Source organism: Physeter macrocephalus, chromosome 5, assembly GCF_002837175.3.
Source record: "Physeter macrocephalus isolate SW-GA chromosome 5, ASM283717v5, whole genome shotgun sequence".
Taxonomy (NCBI): domain Eukaryota; kingdom Metazoa; phylum Chordata; class Mammalia; order Artiodactyla; family Physeteridae; genus Physeter; species Physeter macrocephalus.
Genome location: NC_041218.1, coordinates 2518937 through 2529794, shown reverse-complemented (window position 1 = coordinate 2529794; position 10858 = coordinate 2518937).

Here is a 10858-nt window from a genome sequence, read left to right as displayed (position 1 = left end):
GGGGCGGGGCAGGGACCATGGTGGGGGCGGGGCAGGGACCATGGTGGGGGCAGGGCAGGGGCAGGGACCATGGTGGGCGGGGCAGGGACCATGGTGGGGGCGGGGCAGGGACCCACCTCTTTAGGAGCCCTGGCCATGTGTCCTGTCTTAAGGCCAAGGTCCCCTATTTATCATCCCCCTTTCTCCACCTGGTGCCGTCCCTATTTGATGCAAGGAGTTGGGGACCTCAGGAATGGGACTGAGTCACACCATCACTTGGCCCAAGAATCATTCTTGGTCTTCCCCTGGGCTACTCTCACGGTGAAATTTTCTGCCCTTCTTGACCAAGTACTGCATTAAATTATCTCACTTTCAGTCTTTCTTAAGTTAGATCTGCATGCTGGCTTCTGGGTGGAATTACTTCAGATTTTTGCCGGCTTGGCCTTGCTTCATTTTGGACAATTCCTGGCTTTGGGGACCAGGCCCCATCCCGCCCTGCAAGGTTACTGATGTGCCATCTCCCCCTGCTTTGCCAACAGGGATGCGATGGAGGCCTTGCATCCCAGCCCAGGTGGGCAGGTGTTTCCCTGCAGCCTGGCTGCACTGTGACTACTGCAGAGGACAGTTTGTCCTCAAAACGGCGTTTCGTTTGTTTGGACAAGGAGTGAAACTGTGCTGGTTTTCACTCTTCTGTCTCAAAGGCTTTGCACTGCCCTTGGTTCACTGGCGGCCTCAGGGTGGGTGACAAACCAGCCCCAGAGAAAAACCTGCCTGCGGAACCGTGGGGGCATTAGCTTGGCAGGCATACACCCTCACGGGCATCTTTACCTATGCGGTCCTTTCATTTGTGAGAAAGAGCATTTATTCTTATTCCCTGAAGAACTTCACCTTGAAAGTGCAGGAGTGAGTGCGGATCCGCATGCACAGATTCCTACCGTCCCAGCACGGTTATGCCCCCGTCTTGGTGTGATGACAGGCAGCTTGAACAATGTATTACCGTCATTTCTCTCTCCATTCCACTTGCCATTTTGATTTTAAATTACCTGCCATAAAATGGGAGGAATTATGGTCTGTGGGCCTTCCCCTTCTCCCTTATCTTTATGTGTGCAAGCTGCTCGGAAGAACGTCCCTTCTCCACCAGATGACGTGGCAGGTCAGGAAGTTGGCGGGTCACCCTTCGGAGCCATTTCCTTCTCCATCTTCTCCATCAGTGAGTATTTACCGCGTGTCTGCCCAGAGGAGGGAAGCAGGGTGGATGTTCAGGAGCGTAGGTCCTCTGGGCTGCACGAACCTTCCAGTCTACTCCAGAAACAGAGGGGGCAGGGATGCTAGGCGGCGATACCGTCAGAGGAGGAGGGCCTCTGGGGGCCGGGAAGGAGTTTCCCCGGAAGGATGGCCAACACCGATCTGGGCAGAGGCCAGAAGCCGGAAGAGGGGAAAGCAGGAGAGCGAGTTTGGAGCCCTGGCCGGGCGCCTTCTGGACCGAAGGAGTCAAGCAAACGCCCCAGACTTGGGGGGGTGGGGAAGACGGAGGGCCAGGGCCTCCTCTCCTCTGGAGCCATTGTTTGGAATCTCACTCGAGGAGAGAGAACGGTGACAGCGTGAGATTTCCTTGGAGGTGAAAATATTCGCGCTTTTCCAGGCGGAGTGGTCACCGCGACCCCCAGGAGGGGCTGGGCCTGCACGTCCCCGCTTCCGGGCCACTGCTGGCTTGGACCCCAGGGTCCCGGCAGTTCAGGGGACCACGTGTGAGCCGTTCTTCCTCCCCTGCAGGCAGGCTCGGTCTTACACGCACGTGGGTCAGAGGTCTGTGCCGTGTCCCTGTTCTCACGGGCAGAGCAGGGCCAGGCTGACTTTGTCTCCGCCTTATCCCAAGACTCCTGTCCTCAGTGGGCGCTCAGTAAGTGCCTGTGATTCGAGGCTGTGTAAAAATGCCGTCGTGCCTGCCACGGTAGGTGGTGCGAGAGGGTGTCTCTCAGGCAGCGGCAGCCCCGGCTGTGAATTCCCCCAGGAATGGGAACCCAGGAGGGCACAGGGCCGTGGGGAAGGGGGGGCGGGAGTCAGGTCCGGTGCAAGGGCAGCCCTGTGGGGTCTGTGGGAAGAGTAACGCGTGGGCCGCGGCCTGTGCCCGCCCATCCCCTGCCCCGTCTGGGCACTTTGTCCTCAACTCAGAAAACCCGGGGGCCGTCGAGGTCAGAAGCGGCTCAGCACTCGTGGTGGGGGGTTCGCCCCTGAGTGGCATTGGACATACTTTGGGGGTGACACGGGGAGACTCTCGAGGGCGCGGGCTGGAGGGTTTCCCCAGGAGACCTGGCTGGCCCTGGGCGGTCACCCCACGTCCCTCCGCCTGCCTGCTGTCCACTCTGGTCCCTGGCCGCCGTCCATCCCGAGCTCGGCTCGGCCAGGATGAGGAATGCACGCTGGCCCCTCACCCGGCTGCTCTATGCGGGGAGGAATGAAAAATATTCTTGAGTTCCCGCTACACCCCCTCCCCTGGGCTGCGGCCTCCTCCTGCTACTTCCTTGAACACGCTGGGCGGCCTCGGTGCGCCCGTCCTAAGCCCAGGCTCCCCGTCAATGATTAACCGTGAGTTTGTGGGTGTCCCTCACCCAGGTCCTGGGCCGCGTCCCCGCACCCGCTCCTGAGCTGGGGCCAGGAGGGCGTCAGGGAGGCGCCGGTGCCCGGAAGGACGCAGAGCTGGGTCTGATTCCAGTTTCTCCACTTTTTAAGTCTGAGAACCTCTGAAGGAAGTGGGGTAACTAAGTCTCCGCAGCCTGATTGCGTTTCTGAGATTCACACCCCGGCAGGGGCACCCAGCCGTCACACCAAAGCTTCTGGGTGGCGGGGGCCCGGTGCCCCGCCCTCCGCCCGCGTGGATGCTCTCTCCAGGGCACAGTTCCTCTGGTCTCCCTGGACCCCAGGTGTGTCCCCGCTGGGCAGCTTGCTTCACGGGCTCGGGCTCCATCCCGGCCGCTGCTCTCCTGGGTCCCGTCCTCTCTTTGCTCCCCTCTGCCTGCCCCCGAGAACACATGCTTGCGCCGACGTGGGCTGACTGAACACTCGACAGAAAGGTCCAGGTTCAGTCTGGGGCCTCCGGACCAGCACCCGTCTCTAGCTGAAGCCGGAGGCCCCTTTCTTTCCGGGGGGGAGGCATCCCTGTACCCAGAGCGAGCTCCCGGAGCCCCACCTCAGACGAAGCCTCCCCCTTCCGACGCAAAGACACACTCAGGGCCAAGGCCAGGCTGGGCTGGGGGCTTCCCCTGCCCCACGTCTAGACACCTGCCCAAATCCTGGAGCAGATTTAGGGCATCCAAAGTAGCCGGTCCGGAGAAAGGGAAGGACCCTTTTGCCTGACTCTCTAAGTGCTGTGTTATCTTCGCAGCACCCCAGTTTGGGCGCCATTCTTCTATTTATTTTATGACTGAGGAAACTGCGCCCAGGGTACCTGCCCCACGACTGCCCACCGTCTCCCACTGTGAGTTCCTTGGGGTTCCAACCTGGGCCCCTGGGCACGAAGACCACGCTCTTTTCGTGGGAGGGCGCCGTCACTCGCCGCACCCTGCGGCGTCTCCCGCCAGGCGGCCCCCAGCATCTGCACGACGAGGCCACCTGCCCCACCTGTCGGCCCGGCCCCCATGCTAAGGAGCGCCACACCTGGGTCCCTTATGGCTACAGCGTCTGCACTTGGCTTTGCCAGGGATTTTGACAGAGATCCCTCGCGTCGGCATGGAAAGCGCGCCAGTCCTGAGAGCTTACACACTCTGCTCTGCTGCCCGTGCGTTCTCCAAGTTCACAGGCTTTAGGTCGGGATCGAGCCCCGGGTATCCCACGCCGTCTCCTCAAAGTGTGCTCTGAGCACTGGAATTCGGACTCCTGGGCCCCACCCAGCCCCTCTGTGCCGGCGTCTGCAGGTGCACGGCCCCCTGGGGGGGGGGTGTGCGCAAGGACCCCTAGCAGAGCTCTCTCCCCGGCACGTTTCCTGCGGTCGGTCACGAGCTGCCCCTAAGCTGGGCCTGGGCCAGAACGCTCGTTGGCGGCATCAACTCACATGAGAGAGAAAGTCGGCAGGACGGTCTGATAAGGAGGCAGGTAAGGGGCGCCCGAGGGGCTGAGACGTCACAGAAAGCAGTGCAGGGCCGGTGCGCGTGAGCACGGGAGCGTGTGCGTGTGCAAGCCCGTGCGCAGCCCTGTAGGTGGACGCGTGCGCGAGGGTGAGAACGCGTGTGTGCGGGCGTGTGAGCGTGAGGGCTGGCAGGGAGATGGGCAGGACAAGCAATGCCAGTGGCATCTGCTGAGAACAGCCCCCCAGCTGCTGCCCCAGGGTCAGCAGGGGTCAGCCGCTCCCTTTCAGGATGGTGCCAGGCCATCGGCGTTGGTGGAAGGGTGTTGGTCCTACAGCCGTCTTGGCCTTGGGCCAGTTACTTCAGCCCTCTGCTTACATTCCCCCAATACCAGTGTCAGGGTTCTTGTAGGGGTTAAAGTGATCCCCAAAAACCTCTGAGCTGAGGGCCTCACGTGTTAATATGCCCTCAACAGGTATTAGTTACAATTCTTCGATCCTTACAGCAGCTCTGAAGAGGTTGTTGTTACCTTTATTTTATAGATGAGGACAACAAGGCTCAGAGAGGTTAAGTGATTTACCCAAGGTCACACAGCTGGGGATTTGAGTTTGGGCCCCTGACGCTCAGCGGTCTTGTCTCCAGGCTCCTCTATGGGCCCTGCCGCCCAGCGCCTCTTTCTGAGCATCTGAGCAGCCCCAGCCTCGTGCTCCTGGCCTCTCCCTCCCTGACACCTGGTCTCCCTTTGTTCTCCCCCGGGACCACCGATTTGAGGTTTGAAGTCTTTGCTGCTGATTCTGTGTGGGTCGCTTCTCTCTCACTGGCTCCGCTTCCTCCTGGGTGAACTGGGAGTGATTGCAGGGGCCGGTCCCCGGGTCACCGAATGGTCACGGGACATCAGCGACAAAGGATGGAGCCCAAGGTGAAGGAGACCCTGGACTCACAGGCGCCTCCTCGCAGGCACTCAGGACGGGGAGGGTGCGGCTCCAGGAAACACAGAGGATTCGAAGGCTCGACTTCCAGGCAGCCTCACCGAGTGAGGTCTAACTGGTCAGTGTGCTTCCAGGGGCACCGAAGCACCTCTACGTCGGAGACCCCAGAGCCTGGGAGCCAGCTGTGCACGGGGAGCCCTGGGGCCCGAGGCCCTGAGATTTAGGGTCCCTCGTCTCCCAGGGCAGGGAAGAAGCCAGGAGACAGAGCGTGTGGAACGACCTCATCTGCTACCAACTCTCAGGCTCCAAAGGCAAAGCTGACGTCAGCTCATATGTGCCATCATCTTTCCTCTTTCCTGCAAAACAGTCCCTGCTGCTGGGAGAGCACTTGGCCGGCGGCCCCGTCGCGGGCTTGCCAAGGCATGCTTCCGTCCCTGAGAACATTTCTCAAGTGCCCACCGAGGGGGCAGCGAGGCCCTGGCTCCCAGCAAGTGCCCCCCTGCCATGATTCTGATGGGGACTGGGGCCTCTCCAGGCCCGCGTCTCAGGGGGCACCTGACGCCGCTCCCCAAAAAGCCTGGAGAAGCAACAAGAGCTGGGTCTTCTCTGACCGTGGAAGGGACCCTTGGGGGAGTCACTGCCAGGCTTGCCTTGTAGAGAAGCTGAGATCGTGGCCATGCCCTCTGAGCGGGTATGCCCTGGCACGGACCCCATGGAGGAGGCCAGGCAGGGCGGGGGACAGGAGACCCAGGGGCCACCCCAGGTGTGGACGGCAGAGCTCTGGGTCTTCCGGCCAGGAGGGCGAGGCAGCGAGGCAAGCTGCTGCGTCGGTCGGCCTGGCCATGTCGCCATGACGGCCACACGTGGCCCCGCCGGGAATTTACGGAGACTCCAGGCTCTGAGTGATTTGCTCCAATTTTGCAAGGGCATCTCACTGCAGAGCGGCCCCCCGCAGGCCCACAAATAGTGAGCTGCCAAATGCCACTCTGCTGCCTGCTCACGTGTCCCCAACGCGCGTGGTGAAGAGGGGTCCCAGGCCTGTCCAGCCCTGCAGGTGGCATTGTCAACAATCACCTTCTCAGGCTCACTGAGGGGGCGCCTCTCCCCTCCCCAGTCCGGGTCCCCCTCCCCCGTTCTTCTGACTTCACCCCAACACAGGCGCCACGCACAGGCGTTCAGCTTACATTTCCAAGTTCAGGTGTTCTTACAGGAAAGACAGTTATCGACTGGCCCACAGGTGTTCATGGAACGTTGAATAATTAAGATACTGGCTCGTGAGGAAACACCACGTGCACGTATTTGCAACTGTACATCTCCTCTTCATTCAGAACCTACGGGAAGAGCACCCACCACGACCACCCCAGCGATGTGGAAATCCTGGGGGCTGGGTTTACTCGGTGAGAAGACTACGGAACTTTCTCATCTAGGCCCCTGTCCTGAGGCCGAGGAGGAGTGCTCCGCCCGCATCGCAGCTCGCGCGTTTCCAGCAGGATCGATCTGATTGCTCATGCTTTATGCACGAGAAGGCAATTCTGAGGGCGTGCAAACATTTGCTCTGTTGTGCCAGCCTCGGCCCCGCATAAACCTCTCACTCGAGGCCCGCAGGTGGCCCTCCTTGCCGCTGTCCACCTCGCTCTGATGATGATGTACAGGGTGACAGACGCCTGGACCTTAGACCTCTGTCTGTAATTAAAAAAAGTTAAATGCAAACTTCCACTTGCCGATGGCTCTGGAGTTTAGCGTGATGATAAAATGCAAAGGTCGCCCCCCCCCCCCCCCCCCGCCCGCCCCTCTGGAAGGCACCGCACGCACGGCTTCCCGGCTGAGGGCCGGGTGGCGCCAAGCTGGCCCAAGGCCGAGGGCTGCCGCTCCTCAGGGACGACCCTGACCCTCTGACCTGTGGCTGTCCCTCCAAGGGGTTCACGGTCTTCCCAGTTCAGGCAGCAGGGGCTCCTCATTCAGTGGCCTTCCATCCCCGCCACGGCTCCGCACAAGCCCTTGACTTAGCAGATGCAAGAAACCCCGCAGGGAAATGAGCTCGGCCTCAGGCCAACCCCCCGGATCCCTCCGGGACACTTAGGATCTCTGCGCGTCGGGGTCCTCGTCTGGGAGGTAGGGCGCCAGCCCCTGCCCCTCGGGGTTCCGTGACATTTACGTGAGACTTGCAGGTGAGTGCGGGGGATGGTCGCTGACACCGGGCAGGTGCTCGCGTGGCTGACTGTGCCCCGTCACACGGGTTCTGGAACCTCCTGGAAGCCCTCGTGTGACCACCACCGAGGCCCGGCTCTCCCGGGCTCGCTGGCTCTGGGCCGTGGCTCCAGACTTGTGCTACACACGCTGCCTTCCTCAGCCTGACCTGTGCCTTCTTTTTCTGACGTGATGGCTGTTTTTGAGCTCCTTCTTCATTGGGTTTTTGACGTGCTTTTCTTGTACCCTGGGGCTTTCTGAGGAGAGAAAACACCTTTTAAAAGTCTTTCAGGGACTTCCCTGGTGGCGCAGCGGTTAAGAATCCTCCCGCCAGTGCCGGGGACACGGGTTCGCGCCCTGGTCCGGGAAGATCCCACATGCCGCGGTGCAGCTAAGCCCGTGCGCCACAGCTACCGAGCCTGCGCTCTAGAGCCCAGGAGCCACAACTACTGAGCCTGCGCTCTACAGCCTGCAAGCCACAACTACTGAGCCCGCGTGCCACAACTACTGAAGCCCATATGCCTAGATCCCGCACTCCTCAATGAAGAGTAGCCTCCGCTCGCTGCGACTAGAGAGGAAAGCCCACGTGCAGCAACGAAGACCCAACGCAGCCAAAAAACAGAGTTAAAAAAAAAAAAAAGCCTTTTAGAGTACACAACCAGAAATACATCAAAGTCGGTTCTCAGCTCCTTATCTTTATCTGAAACCACGGGGGCCGTGCTCCTGGGCCGTGCTCCTTGGAGAGATAGGCACACCAGGGTGATGGCTTCTCGGTGGGATGATGGTGTGGGCCCACCCGGCCTTGGCGAGCTGCCTAAACTTGGCCACAGACTGTGACCGTCAGAAGCCCTTTCCACATGTCTGCACGTTTTGGTGGGTGGCCTTCTGTGTCCCCCTTCACCTGCGCTCCTGGGGCCTCAGGTCTCCCGCCATCGCCAGACACGGCCTGCACCCGCCGCCCCAGGACGTCCATGCACTGGGGTGACCTTAGGAGGCTGGAGGTTCGTAGACACGTAGGGCTCACGGGGACTCCACCAGAGACCTCCTGGCCTCGCCCCTCCACCTGGGGTCTCGGCACAGCGGCTCTGACTGCGCCCTTTGACCCCAGGCACTCACCAAGGACTTCTTCCTTCAAACGAGAGCGATTCGGGCGCTGTCAGCTCCTGGACTTTTCCCAACTTGGTTGCGCGGGCAGTGGCCACCCTCTGCAACCCCGGTCCAAGCCCATGTCCCCCTCACGCCCGTGGCTGTGCTTTTCCCAGCAGAAAAGGCAAACTTCTCACTGACTGGATGGGAGAGTGACCCTGCAAGCTGACGGGTTTAGAGATGTGCTTTCCTGCTCTCCTCCAAGGTGTCCCTTTGGGGTCCCCTTGGGGAAGGGAGGTCCTTTTGGCCGTGCAGCTGTAGGCCCCCTCAATGCGTCTTCCTTCCCCCTCTGTCGCCTCTTTGTCCCCGACACCAAGGCAACAGCCTGCCCTTCTCAGCACCGGGCCTCGGCCCGGCCTGCCCTCACCTCCTCCCTCCCTTCCAACTCCACGTGAGCGCCACTCCCCGACCCCCGGACAACCAGGTTTAACCATTTGTAAGGGTGCAGCCTAAGGTGCAGAGACCACCCCCCATGTGGTGCTTACATAAGCACGGAAGCTATTTCTCTCACGCGTAACAACCCAGAGGCTCTGCTCCGTGAGGACACGTGGGGCCCCAGGACCGACGTGTGGCTTCCCTGTCTGATCCAGGGCTCGTTTGCAATCGCCTCCTGGCCTCAGAGAAGGGGGCAGGAGGCGACGAGGAGACAAGGTGATCGCCATGAAGGTGGTGGCAGGGCTGCAACGTCCCTTCCCTCCGCGTCTCACTGCTGAGGGTCCCCGCATGGTCAGACCGAGCTCGCTGAGGCCAGAGGTGGGGAGACCCTGCCGTTAAAAGGAAAGAGAGGGGGTAGCGGGCCTAACCAAGGCTTCAGCACCTCGGCTCTCTCCTCTGATCTGTCCTGCTTGTGCCCTGTTCCCAGGATTTTCCCAGCGTGCCTTCTGCGGATGGGGACACACCGGGATGCTGTTTGCTCTCTCCTTCGGCTGGGAACTCGGCCGATGGGATCCGGCCTGACCTTCCGGAAGAAAGCCGGCTACTGGGGCTTCTCGTGGCCGCCGCCGGGCTCCCCGTCCTCCCTCTGGGTGGGCAGCAGCCTCACCTGCCTGTCTCCTGTGGCTCAGAGGCGGCCCAATGGTGGCGTCCCTCTCAGACCTTGTTTCCCACGCTCGCACGTCGGGGACTGGCTCGATCCCGCGAGGACCCTGAGCAGCCGCGTCCTGACCTTTGTTCCGAGGCCCTCCGTCCGCCGCTAGGGCCCCCCGTCCGCTGCTAGGGCCCCGTCCGCCGCTAGGGCCCCCCGTCCGCCGCTAGGCCCCCCGTCCGCCGCTAGGGCCCCCCGTCCGCCGCTAGGCCCCCCGTCCGCCGCTAGGGCCCCCCGTCCCGCTACGTCCGCCGCTAGGGCCCCCCGTCCGCCGCTAGGGCCCCCCGTCCGCCGCTAGGGCCCCCCGTCCGCCGCTAGGGCCCCCCGTCCGCCGCTAGGGCCCCCCGTCCGCCGCTAGGGCCCCCCGTCCGCCGCTAGGGCCCCCCGTCCGCCGCTAGGGCCCCCCGTCCGCCGCTAGGGCCCCCCGTCCGCCGCTAGGGCCCCCCGTCCGCCGCTAGGGCCCCCCGTCCGCCGCTAGGGCCCCCCGTCCGCCGCTAGGGCCCCCCGTCCGCCGCTAGGGCCCCCCGTCCGCCGCTAGGGCCCCCCGTCCGCCGCTAGGGCCCCCCGTCCGCCGCTAGGGCCCCCCGTCCGCCGCTAGGGCCCCCCGTCCGCCGCTAGGGCCCCCCGTCCGCCGCTAGGGCCCCCCGTCCGCCGCTAGGGCCCCCCGTCCGCCGCTAGGGCCCCCCGTCCGCCGCTAGGGCCCCCCGTCCGCCGCTAGGGCCCCCCGTCCGCCGCTAGGGCCCCCCGTCCGCCGCTAGGGCCCCCCGTCCGCCGCTAGGGCCCCCCGTCCGCCGCTAGGGCCCCCCGTCCGCCGCTAGGGCCCCCCGTCCGCCGCTAGGGCCCCCCGTCCGCCGCTAGGGCCCCCCGTCCGCCGCTAGGGCCCCCCGTCCGCCGCTAGGGCCCCCCGTCCGCCGCTAGGGCCCCCCGTCCGCCGCTAGGGCCCCCCGTCCGCCGCTAGGGCCCCCCGTCCGCCGCTAGGGCCCCCCGTCCGCCGCTAGGGCCCCCCGTCCGCCGCTAGGGCCCCCCGTCCGCCGCTAGGGCCCCCCGTCCGCCGCTAGGGCCCCCCGTCCGCCGCTAGGGCCCCCCGTCCGCCGCTAGGGCCCCCCGTCCGCCGCTAGGGCCCCCCGTCCGCCGCTAGGGCCCCCCGTCCGCCGCTAGGGCCCCCCGTCCGCCGCTAGGGCCCCCCGTCCGCCGCTAGGGCCCCCCGTCCGCCGCTAGGGCCCCCCGTCCGCCGCTAGGGCCCCCCGTCCGCCGCTAGGGCCCCCCGTCCGCCGCTAGGGCCCCCCGTCCGCCGCTAGGGCCCCCCGTCCGCCGCTAGGGCCCCCCGTCCGCCGCTAGGGCCCCCCGTCCGCCGCTAGGGCCCCCCGTCCGCCGCTAGGGCCCCCCGTCCGCCGCTAGGGCCCCCCGTCCGCCGCTAGGGCCCCCCGTCCGCCGCTAGGGCCCCCCGTCCGCCGCTAGGGCCCCCCGTCCGC